This window comes from Lactuca sativa, chromosome 1 (genome assembly GCF_002870075.4).
Source record: "Lactuca sativa cultivar Salinas chromosome 1, Lsat_Salinas_v11, whole genome shotgun sequence".
In the NCBI taxonomy this organism is placed as follows: Eukaryota; Viridiplantae; Streptophyta; class Magnoliopsida; order Asterales; family Asteraceae; genus Lactuca; species Lactuca sativa.
In genome coordinates this window covers 20,130,410-20,150,089 of record NC_056623.2, presented here as the reverse complement: position 1 = coordinate 20,150,089, position 19,680 = coordinate 20,130,410, and the positions used below count along the sequence as shown (strand labels likewise).

Genomic DNA, 19,680 nt, shown 5'->3' with positions numbered 1-19,680 from the left:
CGGAGTATGGATAACGACCACAGACTCTTTCTAGACAGTCTTGTGGAACGCTAGCAGGTTCATAACCTGTAGGTTTTGTGAACGATTGTGTTCACCGGTGTACTCTATCCCCCTCATGGTTGCCTTTAGGATATCTATTGTTGAGTAAACCCCTTAGCAGTAATGTCCGTCCCGATGAAAATCCTAGATTAGGTCCCTTGAGATAGATGTTGTTTTAGGGACGTAAATTGAGGATAACGAGAATGGGTAATCGGGTTATTGTTGGTTGGGGAAATTAAATATAATTATTTATTGTGGGTTGAAAACCCTATATGCTCACCAGGCTCCCAAGCCTGACCCACTCAGTTTTATTTGTATTACAGGAAGTGGCGCAAGGGCATAAGATGGATGAATCATCGAGTTGTTTTGTTTACAAGTCTGTATATGTATATATTTGCTGAATGATCTGTAATGTTATCGTTTATGCTTTATGGTCTGTATCGGAACATGACATCCCGAGTTTTGATTATATAATGAAAGTGCATCTCTTGATGAAATGCTTTCATAAATATTATTTTATCATATTTTCTTTTGGGAACAAATTCCGCAACTCTTTTAAATCAAAAGGATTTGCTCTGAAATTATTTTAAAAAGCATAAATGAAATCTGTCTTTTCTGGCCGTGATTTTGGGGATGTCACACCCACTAAGCATACGAATACATACACATGCAAGAGTCACATAGACATCTTGCACTCTAACATAATAAACACTAGGTCAGCATTGGTGTCTTCGACCCGCTAATCATGGTGAGGAAGACTCACCTCAATTTGTCGAATATCTCAAATAAAAGCTCGGACTGCTGATCCTGAAAATCCCCGAGCGCTAGCACCAACAAATAATACCAAATTAATAATTGGTCCACAACCCATAGGTAGGATCCAGGTCTGATTGTTCAACACTCAAGGTAAAAATCCATTTTACCTTTTCCTCACTTTGCCCAAAATCTGAGACCCACCAATAGCATCAGAAGCCCATTATGACCCAACTTCCTAATTGGCACTCCATCTTGGGCCTAATCCAAGGAGGCCCAATATTCCTAAAAGATACCCAAAACTCCAAATCGGCCCAAGCACCAAAAAGGCCCACATACAGAAAACTAGGGCCCAACAAGGCCCAAAAGCTCAAAAACCACATCTCACGGTGTGACCAGCCTTGGTCACGTCGTGAGAGCTCACTCAATCAAATCCCAACTCATCACAACTCAACTTATCCAACTCCGTCAAAGGAAAGTCAACTGACTGCCCTCACGTCGTGAGAAGCCTTTCTCACGTCGTGAGCCCCAAGTAGATGACCATAAACGTGACCAAAGGCTTCTCACATCGTAAGAACAGTTTGAGGCTCAAAACCCAACTTTTAAGTCACTAATCCATTAAACCTTCAATCTTACTTCTTTTAGAAGCCAAAAAGTACTCTAAAGGCCAATAAAAATGATTACTTGACGGGCATACATGCCCTAAGTATGTCCTAAACCCATATTAGGTAAAAATGACAATAAATGGCCCCAAACTCAAACAAGATTCATAAATTTTAACCACACTTCAAATCCATTAGACTAAATCATATAGAATGACTCATTGATCCATAAAGCTTCCAACTTTATGGATCCCAAGCAAGTAATCCCACATAAACATGCAAAAAGGAACTTAGAACTTAGATTTATCAATTTGAGCTCATAAAGATTAGATCTTGGACACTTACAATGGTCCAAAATGTGCACAAGATTATGATATGTAACGACCCAATTTTCACGACTAAAAATTTCTTTTAAAACATTACTAAAACCACATTTATAAAAACCGTATCATAAGTCATAACATAATTTCATAGTATTAATTTCAAACATAACTTATTATCAGAGTAAAACATCCCAGGCTAACTGGCTATGGTGTATGCACTGCAACCTCTCCGAGCTCCTCTTTTGAAAACTGAGTACCTTAAACCAAAAACTAAAACCGTAAGCACGAAGCTTAGTGAGCTCCCCCAGACTACCACATACCATACAAACATATAAGCACATACTGGGCCTTGCCCACTGCATCGGACCGACGTCCGGACTAACTAGGGCCTTGCCTCTTGCATCGGACCGAAGTCCGGAAACTGACTGGGACCTTGTCCCCTGCATCGGACCGAAGTCCGGACTAACTGGGGCCTTGCCACCTGCATCGGACCGAAGCCCGGATCTAACTGGGACCTTGTCCGCTGCATCGGACCGAAGTCCAGACTAACCGGGGCCTTGCCCCCTGCATCGGACCGAAGCATGGATCTAACTGGGACCTTGTCCCCTACATCGGACCGAAGTCCGGATCTGAATGCATCGGAACGAATTCCGGATCTAACTGAACATAGCATAGCATAACATATCAACTAGCATGAACACATAACACATAAATCCTGTCTGAGCCACGAAGGCATCAATCATACTAACTACTGCATCGGACCGAAGTCCGGAAACTACTGCTAACTAAATGGGCCGGCATTGTGGCCTTAGATCTGTTCCTACTGGAAGGAAACTCACCTGCACTGCTGGAGTTCTTGCTGATACCCTGCTGACTGCTATCTGAAAACTCCCGCACTGCTACCCAATGACTCCCTGATCTACTAATACCAAATATAACACTTAGTCCCAAACTGCCCTTCAACAGTCAAGCTAAGTCAACTCTGGTCAAAGTCAAAGTCCTGGTCAAAGTCAACCTTCCAGGTTGACCCTACTCGCCGAGTCAGCCTACTAACTCGCCGAGTTCATAAGCTCAAAATCCATCTCCTTCGCGACTCGACTCGCCGAGTCAGCCCATGACTCGCCGAGTCTACTGATTTTCGAGTTATGTCCTCCAACTCACTGAGTCTCCACTCAACTCACTGGTTCGAGTCTTAAATAGAAGGGTTTGGGGTTCTGCGACCAGACTCGCCGAGTCCAAGAACGGACTCGTCGAGTCCTAAGAAATCTTCAACAGACTCGCCGAGTTGTTCATCCAACTCGTCGAGTTCCTGCCCATCTCCATACAACTCGCCGAGTCCACTCGAAAGACTCGCTGAATCTATTCAGACCTTCATACATGCAGAGGCTATTTGAGTCATGCTTGGACTCCAAACTGTGGATCCACTCTTCAAAGGCCTATTCCTTCCGTAAAGTGGCAAACTTTACGTGTAGATAAAGAGATCTAGGCTTAAATTACTATAAACTAGGGTTTAAGACAAAGAGGCTCTACAATCAACCCTAGGACAATTACTTTATGCTTCTCTTGGCCAAGATATGCTTAGATCTGAAGTAGCAACTTCATATTTGGGCTTCTAACTCGAATTGGTTCTTAAACATGGCATAAAAGCCCCAAATCTCATAACCAAGGTGAGAGATTTATTACCAGAAATGATGAGGTTGAGAAGCTAATCCTGGACCAACAAGCTTCTCTCTAGGACCTCCCAACTCCTTCTCCTTCTTCTTCTTCAAAGCTTGCAAATTACTTCTCCAAAGCTAGATCTTGCTCCAAAAATGGATATGGTGGCTAGGGTTTGGTGTTCTGGGTGAGAGGGCCTGTAAAGGAACCCTAGGGAAGAGAATGAGACGTTCAAATAGGGCACAATGTCCCAGATTTAGGGTTTTCTCTTCAGACCAGACTCGCTGAGTCCTCTCGCCGACTCGCCGATTCGGTTACTTAATCTAGGACCCGGATCCCGCTCCGACTCGTCGAATTCCTTCCTGGACTCGACGAGTTAACTCTTTTGACTTAGGGTTTTCCTTTCCTTTCTTGGTCTTTCTAATTATGGGTGTTACAACTCTCCCCCACTTAAACTAAACTTCGTCCTCGAAGTTTCTCTACGGCCAATTGCCCTGCAACTGCTTTCAACACTCTGCTTGAAAAAAAACTAACACCCGCTGACTACCTCCGCTGGCCTTCCGCCCAGTCATTCTGACTATCATTAATCCTTGCAGTTAGTATTCTCGGTTCCACCCCCTTTTTTCCTTTTGCGTTCTCTAGCCTCCCCAAGTCAACACTCCATAACCAACTACCTCCCCTATCCCTGTGAATGACCGTACCCTTCACGATATCCATCACTCCAGCCATTCCCCAGTGTTGGTCACTATTGCCGGTACATACTAAATGCTTCTTACTGCTATAACTTGGTGCTAAGAACCCGTCACGGCGAACGGATCAGATAATCCTTCGAGTAAAAGGTTCATCCCTGCAATAGTTAAGACTCATACGAGAGCTGCGCAACAAGGTCAAAACCCTCCCCTCTGAGATTATCCAACCCAGCTGTGAAAGGCGTAGCACCCTCGATCAACTTGCTGCCTCTACCATACTTCCCTCATCATTACTAACACTGACTGAAAATTATGTTGCCCCTCATCCCCTACCGAATGCACTGAGACCACCCTGGTCCAACTAATCTGCCTGCACTTGCAACCCAAGACAAAATTAATACTGACCATCACACTGCAACTAACCGAAACACTGAACTGCCAGAAACACTGAACTGCATGAAACACTGAACTGCCTGAAACACTGAACTGCCTGCAACATTGAACTGACTGAAACACTGAACTGCATGAAACACTGAACTCCCTGAAACACTGAACCGCCCGGAACACTAAACTGACTGAAACACTGAACTGCATGAAACACTGAACTGCCTGAAACACTGAACTGCCTGGAACACTGAACTGACTGAAACACTGAACTGCCATATGGCTACTTCCCAAAATATCTCAAGACCTTCCTGGTCTCCAATCATCTTCCGGTTATCTGCAACACCGAGTTCCAACTCAATTGTGGAGTCTAAGGACTCCTCACTTAGTCGCTCCCATGACTTCTGAACGAAATCTTTCTCTGGAACTAGTTTCCACTAGTTATCCTGTCACTGTGGCTTTAACAACCTCCCGATCCACCGATCAGGTCCAAACGTCACATCCTAACACCATCAATTCCACGACTAAAAAAATGATGGCTCCCAGACTAACGGTAGCCCTTAACATACACGAACCCAAGCGGTCCACTGCTTCCCGGTCTCATAACTATGGTGACGATCCGACTGTCGAATCGTCGGCTTAACCATAACTGAACCATTTGGGAAATTCGAAATCTAACCCGTGGATTCCCACATCCTCACTGCTGCACCCGAACTGGTGGGTACTACCACTTCCCCCGTGTCCAAACAACGCACTCATGCTGCCTACCACCTGATAAATGCTAAAGCTAAACCCGCAGACTTACACTCTCTAATACTATCTGGCTACTAGTGAATGCTATGGCTACCCCCGCAGACTTACAACACTCTACTAATATCTGACTGCTAGTGAATGCTACGGCTACCCCCACCGACTGCAATGGAAACATATCGGGTCAAGTTCCTGGGCGATGGTAACAGTACAATCTCTGCTAATATGGCCAATCTGGCCGCACTTAAAACATCCAGCATCGCCACCACTTCTATGCTTGCACGCACCCTTGTGCGTCCTACCACACTTCCCGCATCGACTGCGGCTCTGATAGTCCCTCGATCTCAAATCCGACCCCTTGGGCCTCTTGCCCGAACCTGTGGCTACCTGTGTCTCATCCGTTTTCCTCTTCCTTTTCGACTCCCTGTCTGTCTCTCGCTCTTGCGTTACCTTGTCGACCCCATCCGTCGTCTGAACAACCGCTGTCTGATCCTGGAGCTTCGCGGTCAACCTATCAGTGATCCTCAAGACCATGTCAGGCAGCTCCCCGCAAATGGCTCGTGAAACCTCCTCAACTATCCAATCATGCAGAGGTCTCTCTTGGAGACAGGGTGCCCCACTCACTCTTGTCCCCTGATGACACAAGCTAGAAAAGGGATCTCCCTCCCTGATGGGTCCCTGAACTCCATAAGAATCGGGCTCTAGACGAGCCCAAATCTGTCCTGAAACTATCCCAACCCTAAAGGCCTCAAGATGACTGTCCATAAGCTCCACGATGGCCTCTCTAACCGAACCGAAAAGCACTGGAGTCTGATCAATGACATTGCACAATATCTCTGTGGAAATGAAATCCCTCATCTGATCATCAAGCTGCCCGGCTCAAGAGCCCGAGCAAGATCCCTCCCCGGTACCTGAACTGCTAACTGGTAACTCGCGCAACGTCACCATGCTGAAAATATAACACTTCCTGATCAATATACACACCACTGCCGAGGGATCTCTCACACACTCTACAAGTTCCCTGGTCTTGTCTCGGCCCCTCTTGATTCGAGTACGGATCCTCTGCTTTCAGTAGTACGGGCCCATACTACCTTCCACATCTATACGTACTTTCCTCAAGAGTTACCTCAACTCCACCAAGTCACTCTACTGCTACTGATCTCTGCTACTACCTTCCTAGGCTTGCCCTAGGGAACCTTTAACTCCGCCCAAACCAGTCCTCAGCTGCTGAAGGCCTCCTTGTAATGCCAATTAGCCACCACCTGAATACCATCACATGCAATGAGGCTCAGATAATCCTTTGAGTAAAAGACTTGTCCCTAAAATGGTTAGACTCAGACGAGAGCTGTGCAATAGGGTCAAATCTGTCACTCTAAGATTATTCAAACCTGACCACATATGACGTGATGTATTCACCTAATGGCCTCCCACAAAGCACAAAGCAAGCAGCATTCGGATAAAGGAAACATACCCATGCAAAACTATTCTCATAACAAGAAACTGTACTAGCATACAATGTTAAGCTCATACTATCAGGCATAACCTACACAGGCTATCCTACTACTCTCTACTCAATACTTAGCATGCAATTCTTATCAAGCTGAAACACATAAAGCAGGCACATAAGGCATCCTCCTAGATCCTTAGTCCTATACTAGCATGCTGTTCTACTGAAACTGAAACTGAACTGATCTGGAACTGAAACTGAAACTGATAACATAAACTTGTATGGGTAATTTGGGAGTACTTACTTGAGCTCGGTTGATTGCATGCACCACACCCCCTTTTTCTCTTTTCAAAGTTCTTTTCTTTCTAAAAAAAATTCTTTTCGCTTTTTCTAAAACTCTTTTCTTTTCTCAAAAATTCTTTTCGAAAATGTTTTTCTTTTGAAAACCTTTTACCGTTTCCTTAGTTTGAGTTCAGACACACCCGAAGTGTATCTGAATCCCTCAAACCAAGGCTCTGATACCAAGTTGTAACGACCCAATTTTCACGACTAAAAATTTCTTTTAAAACATTACTAAAACCACATTTATAAAAATCGTATCATAACTCATAACATAATTTCATAGTATTAATTTCAAACATAACTTATTATCCGAGTAAAACATCCCAGGCTAACTGGCTATGGTGTGTGCACTTCAACCTCTCTGAGCTCCTCTTTTGAAAACTGAGTTCCTGAAACCAAAAACTGAAACCGTAAGCACGAAGCTTAGTGAGCTCCCCCAGACTACCACATACCATACAAACATATAAGCACATACTGGGCCTTGCCCACTGCATCGTACCGAGATCCGGACTAACTGGGGCCTTGCCCCCTGCATCGGACCGAAGTCCGGAAACTGACTGGGACCTTGACCCTGCATCGGACCGAAGTCCGGACTAACTGGGGCCTTGCCCCCTGTATCGGACCGAAGCCCGGATCTAACTGGGACCTTGTCCCCTGCATTGGACCAAAGTCTGGACTAACCGGGGCCTTGCCCCCTGCATCGGACCGAAGCCCGGATCTAACTGGGACCTTGTCCCCTGCATTGAACCGAAGTCCGGATCTGAATGCATCGGACCGAATTCCGACTCTAACTGAACATAGCATATCATAACATATCAACTTGCATAAACACATAACACATAAATCCTGTATGAGCCACGAAGGCATCAAACATACTAACTACTGCATCGGACCGAAGTCCAGAAACTACTGCTAACTAAACGGGCCGGCATTATGGCCTTAGACCCGTTCCTACTGGAAGGAAACTCACCTGCACTGCTGGAGTTCTTGCTGATACCCTGCTGACTACTATCTGACAACTCCCGCACTGCTACCCAATGACTCCCCGGTTTACTAATACCAAATATAACACTTAGTCCCAAACTGCCCTTCAACAGTCAAACTAAGTCAACTCTAGTCAAAGTCAAAGTCCTGGTCTAATTCAACCTTCCAGGTTTACCCTACTCGCCGAGTCAGCCTACTGACTCGCCGAGTTCATAAGCTCAAAAGCCCTCTCCTTCGCGACTCGACTCGCCGAGTCAGCCCATGACTTGTCGAGTCTACTGATTTCCGAGTTATGTCCTGTCCAACTCACCGAGTCTCCACTCAACTCACTGGTCTGAGTCTTAACTAGAAGGGTTTGGGGTTCTGCGACCAGACTCGCCGAGTCCTAAGCAATCTTCAACAGACTCGCCGAGTTGTGCATCCAACTCGTCGAGTTCTTGCCCATCTCCATACAACTCGCCGAATCCACTCGAAGGACTCGTCGAGTCTATTCAGTCCTTCATACATGCAAAGGCTATTTGAGTCATGCTTGGACTCCAAACTGTGGATCCACTCTTCAAAGGCCTATTCCTTCCGTAAAGTGGCAAACTTTACGTGTAGATAAAGAGATCTAGGCTTAAATCACTATAAACTAGTCTTGAAGACAAAGAGGCTCTACAATCAACCCAAGGACAGTTACTTTATGCTTCTCTAGGCCAAGATATGCTTAGATCTGAAGTAGCAACTTCAGATCTGGGCTTCTAACTCAAATTGGTTCTTAAACATGGCATAAAAGCCCCAAATCTCATAACCAAGGTGAGAGATTTATTACTAGAAATGATGAGGTTGAGAAGTTAATCCTGGACCAATAAGCTTCTCCCTAGGACCTCCCAACTCCTTCTCCTTCTTCTTCTTCTTCAAAGCTTGCCAATTACTTCTCCAAGGCTAGATCTTGCTCCAAAAACGGATAGGTGGCTAGGGTTTGGTGTTCTGGGTGAGAGGGGCTGTAAAGGAACCCTAGGGAAGAGAATGAGACGTTTAAATAGGGCACAAAGTCCTGGATTTAGGGTTTTCTCTTCAGACCAGACTCGCCGAGTCCTCTCGCTGACTCGCCGAGTCGGTTACTTAATCTAGGACCCGGATCCCGTTCTGACTCGTCGAGTTCCTTCCTGGACTCGACGAGTTAACTCTTTTAACTTAGGGTTTTCCTTTCGTTTCTTGGTCTTTCTAATTTTGGGTGTTACATGATAATAAAGCCTTCTTGCTAAACCAGCACTCTAGAACGTCTTCTTCTTCTTCTAGCCACCAAAACACTAAAATGGATCCAAAATCACCAAGATGGATTAGGGTTAGGGTTTTTCTAAGTTAGGGGAAGATGGAGGCTGAGAAATGAACCCTAAAACCGAGTTAAGGGGGGCTTAAATACGTGGGAAACCCTAAAACTTCACGGGCTTGGGTTGCAGCGATCCTCACGTCGTGAGCTCAGTCCCGGATGGAATCTTCATGCGGCCCTCCTCACGTTGTGAGGACCCCTTTTTCTCCAAAATCTAACATTTTGACCCTGTGAAACCCTAATTCGATTCATCCAAGAAAACACATGTTACAATAACAAACACCTCCCCACAGTGTCGACAAGCTCAACAACGACAACCTCTTCGGCAACAGCTTGATGAGGAGAGAGAAAGAGTTTTGTGTTAAATAAATGTGTTTTTTACCCAAAAAAAATCATTTATTTTAACCTTTTCTTAACCACTATACATACTAACATTACCTCCATTTCTTATCACACTCTAGCCTTCAAATTTTCAATTAGACAATTACTTCTTTCAAACCCTCCAATTATTAAAATTGTAAAAACAATTACTTCTCTCAAACCCTCCAATTAATAAAATTTTACACGTGTTTCATTATGTTTTTCTTATGTTTTAAGTCATGTTCTAAGTCGTGTACTCGTGTTTTAAATAGTTTATAATGTTTTTCTTATGTTTTTACCGGTGTAATTTTCCATTCAATTGATAAAATCTATTTTTTATAAAATTTAGTTGTTTAAATAGAAAAAATTGTAGGTTAACCCATCGCATGGGGAAGATGGTGTTTGGCAAAATTCAGCAGACAAAAAGCTGAAGTAATAGTGCACCATACGTGGCACATTTCCTCTGGCCTTAGAATCATTTATGCCATATTTTAAGTATTCCTCTTCAAATCTCGACATGTTTGTGTGAAAATTATATGATGATGCTTGATGTGGAAAATTACAAAATAAATCCAAATGAAATATTAAGTTGTAGATTTGTGACTTCAGTCGTCGTTTCTCCATATAATGTTTAACATGAACATTGATGAGATCAACCTAACGACTCATTTTATAACACACACATTAATGTATTAAAAACAACATATGACGATTCCAACGAAAGACAAAAGTATTCATTTGTGGATTTCAGAGTTATGATCTTGAAGTTCCACCTCAGAACGATGTTGCCAAGGAATCTTGTGATGCTTTCCAATATAAATTTTCAAAACGTAAGGAGTCTCCTTCAACAGCATATCCATCTTGATTACGATGCCAACTAAAGTATGCATGAGTCTTGTTATTGATCTCAAAAATCCCATGCCCATAGCTCGGTTCCCGATATGCTGAATACCCTGGCTGCGGATCAATCATTCTGTACCAAATAATTATCAAATATCTGTAGAATATTAAGTCCCGGGAACATGACAACAACAGGTTGTTCTGTGTTTGAAATGCATTAGCCTAGGATTGACACTTGAAAAAAAAAAACTCCAAGTTTTTGTCAAACCGAAAAAGGTAGAGCAAAAATAAGACATGGACTCATTCTTGATCTCTCCCTGGTAAAAAAAAAAAAAAGACATAAATGCCCTTATTGTCATCGGAACTAGCCCTAGAAAGCTTGTCTACTCCACTCAAGTCAGATATTTTGAGCAACATACTCGTAGAGTAATCCTTCTTGGTTTCCTCCATCTCCGATGGTTATGTAAACAGGGGCAAATCTGTCTTTTCTAGGAGTGCACAATCTGTTTTCAATGTTGTAAGCAATATTCGATACGCGTTCCTGAAAATATTAAAGAGGTAAATAATTTTTTTGCTTGATTTATGGAAAAAGTGTAGGAATGTAACAACTTCTTACAGTTCGTTCATAGGCATGAATGTGTCCCGAAAAGACAACATCAACTTTGTACTGAACAAAATATTGTTCATACATCACTCTCATTGTTTCACCTTCCATGTAATGATGCACATAGCTACTGTATAACGGACAATGCATAACAACAATAAGCCATGGTGTCTCACTTCTGTTCACTTTTGGTAGCTCACTCATGACCCACTTATACTGAGGTGTGTACATTCCTACAAAACAATAATACATGTTACTATAAGAAAGACATAAATACCCTCCTTATTCAGTACCATAAGCTGAATAAGAAGACATGACAATTATGTATGCTGAAGCTCTCTTGATTGAGTACCAAAGAGGAGATGTGCTCCCGGATGATTTATATGGTACATAATACCGGTGTGTATAAGGCTTAAATGGCTCTGTCTCACCCTACAAAATCAAAATGAAGACATATTATAAATGTTTTTTTTTTCTTTTTACTTAATATAGAAAGAAATACGATTTAACATAGAAATGGTTATATGTATAAGAATCAAATGGAACAAACTTCTTACATATTCAGGAAGAAAATGATTTCATGATTCCCAGCACTCCAAATCCATGGTTGGTAAGCAACACTTCTTTCAACAAATCTTGCCCATGAATCCCACCTGTTATTATCATGCAACGGGTATGCATCCGCATATGAAAGGTCTCCAACAAACAACACGGCTTTCCCTTTTGCCGGGTTTCACTCATAATGAGTCAAAGTCCGATTCGAGTCAAACGTTTGACCAAGATCACCTGTTGAAGCACACCAAAAGACGACATAAGTCCACCAAATAACATCTCGGTCAAATGAGTCAATGAATCAACACGAATTCAATTGTTGCAATACCAATAAGACCGAAAGTATATGGCACCTCAGGGCCCACTTTAGGCGGCGTGGTGAACCAGAATTGTGTGTGGCATTTCCTATCCCAACCTTGTACAAGTACCTGGTGTCATACTGCAAATTTTGTATAAAAAAAGGTTAATATGACCACTTTGTTAATCACTGCAGATTTTAGTTAAAGTATTGATTTTGCTTACTTCGAGATTATTGATAGTGCAGTGATGGATGTAAGGTGAGCTGTAATTGTAGTACTTGTAGGTGACAACGCTTCCTACTGCATGCTTTTTGAGCTCACTATTTTCAGCCCAGTAAATGACTTCACTTGAACCAGGTTCATCTGGTGTAACCCAAGAAATAATCACTCCTTTACCTTCGTGATCCCCTTGTGTTATGTGAACCTTCATGCAAACTGACATTTCTTCAGAAATCATGATTAGCTAGAAGGTTTAAATGCATGACATGGCTATGTAATTTTACTTATTTGTGCATCATAGCATCTTACTTTCATTTCTTTCTATTACATAATACAACTTTGAAATCTTTTTCTTATTAGCGCGTTATATATTGAAAAATCTACCAATTATAGCATTGCACTTTTATTTATTTGTTATTAAGACATTATACTTTCAAAATTCTATAGATTTTAAGAGTGAGAACTGATTTTGATGTTAACGACGTTGCAAGAATTTGGTATATTTTGTTAAAACGAAATTAAGATGTTAGAATAAGCTAATCAATGAGAGTATGTTGCTAATTTTTTGCATTTAACCCTTCCGGAAAGTAAAGGTTACAAATTACTTCTAGTAATCACACCTCAAAACAAAATCCTCTTAAAAAACAGTCCAAATCTGATAATTGTTCAAGCTTGAAAATAATACAACCATAAGTGTATATGTTCATAAGTTCATAACACAAACACAAATCAAGTGTTTACAACCATAAAATATTATAATTATTTAATTTCTAAATTCTACGCAACTTGACTTTCATTTTCACCAACTCGTACTGACCCACATTTTTTGAGAAATTAAACAATAATATTAACTAAATAAAAAACAAAAAGTATTTAAAAATATTTACTATGTAATGTTATCATGAAATCAATTTATTGTGGTAAGAATATAAATTGTTAATGGACCGATTTATAGAATATTTACTTACCATGTGGGTTGAGTTTCCGGTTTGACTCAAGATCCTCAAAATCCCTTCTATCTCTCACATTAGGGTTTATATTCATCTATAAATACATGTGATGAAGAGCAAATCAAAACACACGAAAATACACTTAGAAATTCGTATGGTTCATTGCTGGGGGATTTTAGAGAGAACTCTTGAGATCAACTGGAAAGCTCTTCCTAGTCTCTAAATTCTAAAATCTCAATGGAACAAGGTATGTAATCATTCTTTCATGTTTAAGTTTTCTTTTAATTAGATTCGAGATTAAAGATCTTCATATTATGCTTCCGCGTTTTACGTTTTGGTTATGAAAATAACCAACAATTGGTATCAGAGCCTACTCGAATATGTTATTAGAAATTTATAAAATTGCTTTTTGAATTAAAGATACCAGTTTCTTCCATTGGCATCGATCTTCCCTTTTATGTGCATTTTTGTCCATGACACCAAAGAAAAAAAATGAGATGAAGGTTTTTTGTTGATCACTTGGAAGAAGGACATGTGTATATTTTTCTAAAAACACGTATTGTTGTTTTTTTTTCTTTACTAAAGTCTGTGATGTGAATTGTATACATTTTGTTTTATATGACTTTTGTCCTCTGTGAATGACTCCATTAGGTTTAATTTAAAACACATGTTTTTAGTTTGAAATCTTTACACGTATTTATGATTTCAATGATATTTTTTCTTATGTCTTTTAGTTTTTAATGAGATTACATGTTTAATTTATGATGGGGTCAATTCAAATATGTATAATTTATATGGATTTTTTGCAAATCAATTTGACAAGAAATAAATCAATAACCTTATGTTTTATTTAGGAAATGATCACATGTATATCAATTCTATTTTATTTTGGGGACCTATGGATATGCATGTATCATTATTGTATTGCATTATTATAAGTTTATGTTTTACACGTGTTATGTATAATTTGGGTGAAAGATGGCACAACTCATTTTTAAGGACTTTTAATTTTAAGCGTCAATAACTTTCTTTAGACCCTATGAGGTTAATGTTTGGACGTCGGAATTTTTTTGGGACTATACAACCACTCACGTGAATATGTTATATCACATATGAATTCAATTTAAAACAAGAGATTATATCAAATTTTGGGTTCTAGAAAACTAATCAAATAGCATAATGGGTGTTTTAGTATCACACCTGCTTCATATTCTGGATTAGATTAATTTTCTTATAAGTTTGTGCATTTTACAATGCTTTTGAGATTTTGTACGTGATTAAGTAATGCTAATTTTTCTGCTCCAAGTTTCAAGCAATATGTTATTGCTTTGCCGTTTCGTTAATAGCATAATTATGGTTTCAAATTAAGCTTTTAGACTTTATTATAGTAAAGTATTCTTGGAGTAGAATTATCCTTATGCATTATATGCTTTGGTTTTGGGCTACCTAATATATTAACAATCACGATAATTTTACCAAAATAATTTCTATTATTTTAATCAATTTGGTTGTAATTACATTAAAGATTTTATGATATTGTTTATCTGAACTATGTTCGACCTAAAGGTAGACACATTCAATATATTTCAGGTTAATTGTCAGTAAACTACAATTATGACATGTTTATTTATTTTCAGAGTAAATTAATTGACACAATATATCGCCAAAGTGGTCTCTTTTGTGAAAATTAATTACAGAGAACTTAAATTTTATGGTTTGTGTTTATTAATGCGGATATTAATCGACCCAAAGGTAGGTTAATATTTGGTCGGATAAACACATGTTTGATATTAAATATGTGACAATTTTTTAGGTTACATGTCATTAACAAGTCAATCCAAAGAGAGGCTTATTAATTGACATGATATATTGTCAATTCTTATTATCAAAATTTTATAGTTTATGTGTTTATTAATGCGGGTATTAGTCGACCCAAAGGTAGACTAATATTTGGTCGAATAAACACATATGTGGTGATAAACATGTAACAATTTTTTTCTTTCATGTGATTAATAAGTCAATCCAAAGAGGGGCTTGTTAATTGACATGATTTATTGTCAATGTTTATCTCTAAAATAAGGATATCTTTTGCAAGTTAGTATTACTGTCCAAAGACTTGATATTAATGTTGTGTTGATACCTTGTAAAGATGTCATAAATTGAAATTATTGATTACGGTTTATGGATTAATGAGCATAAAAGTAGATTTGCCTATATTCTCAAAAAAAATTGAATTATGGTATTATACCTGTTAACATTGATCACATTTATGATTCTTACTCAATGAGATCAACTTTAAGGAATGCAATGAGGACATTATGTTAGTTCTCAATTGCATGGATATTGACCATTCATTTTGGATAGAGCAACATTCTTTGAGGATGTTGAGTTTGGGGGAGAAACAAGGTTAAAACATTGACCTTAAGGAGGAATCAATCTTGATTCCTATTAATGCTTTCGGCAGTATGCAGATTATGAATCAGTGATCAACAATGTTATTCAATCTCCTATTTATAATACACAAACTCAACAACCTCAACTTTGGATATCCTATACGTGGTACCACATTTTTCATCAATTTATTATCTCTTTTGGTTTTGAGGTAAATACAATAGATGATTTTGTGTATCACAAATTAAGTGGGAGTAAATTTATCTTTCTGGTCTTGGGCAGATATCTACGCAGCTCAAGTTTGGATCATAAGAAAGCAACCAAATGGATTTTGATATATCTATATATAACAAAAGGCCATATGCTCAACTATAGGAAATTCAGATGTTTTGGAGACCATTTTTATTAAGACTATGATTTATTAGATGCCAAAATGGTTACTGATCCATATCATGATACTTTTACATTTTAGCATGATGAGCAATTTCATGGAATAGACTTAGGTAGCTTCTTCCATAATGGCAGCATAATTTGTAGCATGGAATATGGTTGCGGAAATTTGTCATGAGGCTACACATTATTGGTATTGAAAGACCACTAAAGTTGTGATAATAAGTCAGCCAGGTTATATTCTAATAACAGAAGTTCTATTAAGTCAAAGCATATTGACATCAAGTTTCCTTCTGTCAATACAATAGTGCAAAATGGAAATATATATAGCACATATGAACAAACTCCATAAAAGCGGATCCGCTCATAAAGGGATTACCTCCCTAGGTCTTTCATGAGCATACTACACACATTGGTGTGATATTTGGTTTTAGTGGGAGTTTTATGGTGCTTTATGTTTTGTTTAACAACAGTTATGTTTTTCTGTACAGAATTAAGAATTCGGTTAATTCCATTATTAGTTGCACTTATTTGAAGTTTGATCTCACTTCAAGTTAAAAAGGAACTCGTTGGAAATCTATTTAGATTTTAAAACCACACTTCATGTTTAATCTATGTCGTTGGTTATATATGTATATGTGACCATTGATAGGTTTAGTTACGTAAATTGTAACGAAGACCGCTTTGATCCTATACTATTATGATTAGTGGACAAGATTGTTTAAGGGTACCAATGTTATGATAGCATTCATTAAAGCGCTTATACGGTTATATGTACATATATATATATTTGTGGTCCAGTAGGAGATTGTTAGATAATTATGGACCACTTCATATATATGTAATGTTATCATGAAATCAATTTATTATGGTAAGAATATAAATTGTTGATGGACCGATTTATAGAATATTTACTTACCATGTGGGTTGAGTTTCCGGTTTGACTCAAGATCCTCAAGATCCCTTCTATCTCTTACATTAAGGTTTATATCCATCTATAAATACATGTGATGAAGAGCAAATCAAAACACACGAAAATACACTTAGAAATTCGTATGGTTCATTGCTGGGGGATTTTAGAGAGAACTCTTGAGATCAACTGGAAAGTTCTTCCTAGTCTCTAGATCCTAAAATCTCAATGGAACAAGGTATGTAATCATTCTTTCATGTTTAAGTTTTCTTTTAATTAGATTCGAGATTAAAGATCTTCATATTATGCTTCCGCGTTTTACGTTTTGGTTATGAAAATAACCAACATTTACAACCATAAAATATTATAATTATTTAATTTCTAAATTCTACGCAACTTGACTTTCATTTTCACCAACGTACTGACCCACATTTTTTGAGAAATTAAAAATAATCATCAATTAAACAATAATATTAACTAAATAAAAAACAAAAAGTATTTAAAAATTTTAAACATGTTGACGGGTTGTAAACAGGTTTGAAATTTCAACCTCCACCCAACTCATTTAATTGAACGGGTTAGATGGGTTGATCCGTTTCATTTAATGGATCTCAACCCAACCTGGTACGTAATTTGCTGAAGTGTCCCATTGCATTCAATAAATAGACAACTATAACGAGAGATATACTCATATACATGGTAATGAGAAATACATGCATGGTAGATAAATACAAATATACACAAAGATATATCGTCTAACATTATGTGATTATGTGTGCATGTATGGATCTATATAACCAAAAAGAAGATTAATAGATACCTGCTGAGGAGAATTATAACCAGAAGGAACTGCAAAAACATCGCTGTTTAATGGCATATCAGCACTAATATCGTTGCTTCTGGCATAGCTACTGCTGATTCCTCCATTGCATGATCTTAGAGCTCCCAAAATCAAACCCACTAATAGATAAACGGATCCAACGCTGACCCAATTCATACCCAATCCAAATAGCAGAAATTAAGCAAATTAACTCCTTGTTTCTTGTTCTTATATACATAGTGGCGGGTTGCGAGTGTTCACCTTGGTGTGCGTGTTTGGATAAACTCATTTGGCCTGTTTTAGAAGCAAAAATATCATTATCTTGACGTTGAATCAAATTGGCTCCATGAGGTGAAGTGGGGGACACGTGCAGCTTCTGCTCAATAAGACAATAATCCAAGTCCAGAGTATTCAATTGCTATGAAACAAATGCATGTAGAACTTTAGAAGTCGTGGAGTACTATCTATCATTGAGACATATATATGAATTTTTCGTGTTTTCTAGTTCTCTGTAGTTCAAAACGTGCTAAATTATATCTTAAAATTTAAAAGGTATTAAATTAAAACCTAAAATTCAAAACGTACTAAATGCCAAGGTTGTCACAACTTTATAGCGTAACTTATGAGTTGTTTGGTTCGCTGGAATGTAATAGAATTTGGGGAATTGGACTCAATTCCATCACATTCCAATCTTTGATTCAACTTTTTGAAATGAAATCGGATTCATAAATGAAAATTTTTTCCACCAAATGAATGAAAATAAATTCGTTCGAAGTTTGGCTGGAATTAATTCCAATTCATGAGGAAAAGTGCAAGATTACAATATTAACCTCTACCACCATCACTACTAAGAGAGGAGGGAGTCATTCCCTCCCAACCCACTGAACCCAATGTCACATCATTTTTTCTCTTTTATTTTTCTTCATCTTTCCCAACCCACAACATACGGAAATCCTATCTTTTTTAAACCCACTCAACCCATTCAATTAAAAAAAATACAAAACAATCAAATGTAAAATCGTAATTAGCAATAAAGTCACCGGCGGTACCACTCCCGCTTCAACGGGTTGGTTAATTGGTTTCAGTAACCCACTTTATCATCTCTCTCATTTTCTCTTGTACCATGTGTTTTAAAACTTATACCTTAATTGTTTTGTATTTTTTTTTAATTTAATGGGTTGAATAGGTTGAGAGAAATAGGATTTTCGTGTGATGTGGGTTGAGAAATATTAAGAAAAAGAAGAAACAAAAATTGATGTGACAATGGGTTCAAAGGGTTGGAAGGGAATGACTCCCTCCTCCCTAACACCCACCGCTAATGTCACACCTACCACCAACCGCCATCTCCACTATCGCCGCCACCACCTACCACTGCCGCCGCCACCACCACCCGCCATCCGCCATCGTTGTCGCTACCGCCATCGTTGTCGCTACCGCCACCACCGTCGTCACCACCACCGCTGCTGCACCAGCCGCCGCCGGCACCGCCACCACAGCCACAACTATCACCTATCACCACCACCACCACCATCATTGTCACCAAGCACCACCACCACCGCCATAACGCTACGCTACAGTCCATAACCACCACAACCCCCACCGCCACCTGCTACCACCACCACTACACCTGCCATCGCCGCCACCACCACATATAACTTATAAAACAAAGTAAAATTAAGCAAAAATAAGAAGGGTAGTTATGTCATTTTACTTCGTTCCAATTCCATTTTCTTCCAACCAAGCAAAATATGGAACTAGATTCCAATTCCACTTCATGCCAACCAATGTCATTCATACAGACTATGGAATTGGATTACAATTCCTAACAGATTTCAATTCATTGACAGATTCTAATTCCTGCGTAAACATTTTGCAAACCAAATTATTTTCATGTCATTGCGTGAATGAAAAACTTTACAAGCTTTGAATTTAATCTCTAACAAAGAAAGAAAAGCTATAAAGGTGAGATTGATTTGAAGAAAGATATGGGGGTAGGCTGCAGTGTTAAACTACGAACATGATTTGGAGGTGGCTTGGAGAGTTATTACAAACAACAATTGACAA

General features: G+C 39.0%; 1 pseudogene; it reads right to left on the bottom strand.

The window, feature by feature from the left end:
- Positions 1-10,218: 10,218 nt before the first annotated feature.
- On the bottom strand, positions 10,219-17,848 carry LOC111915754 (purple acid phosphatase-like; annotated as a pseudogene).
- Positions 17,849-19,680: the final 1,832 nt, after the last annotated feature.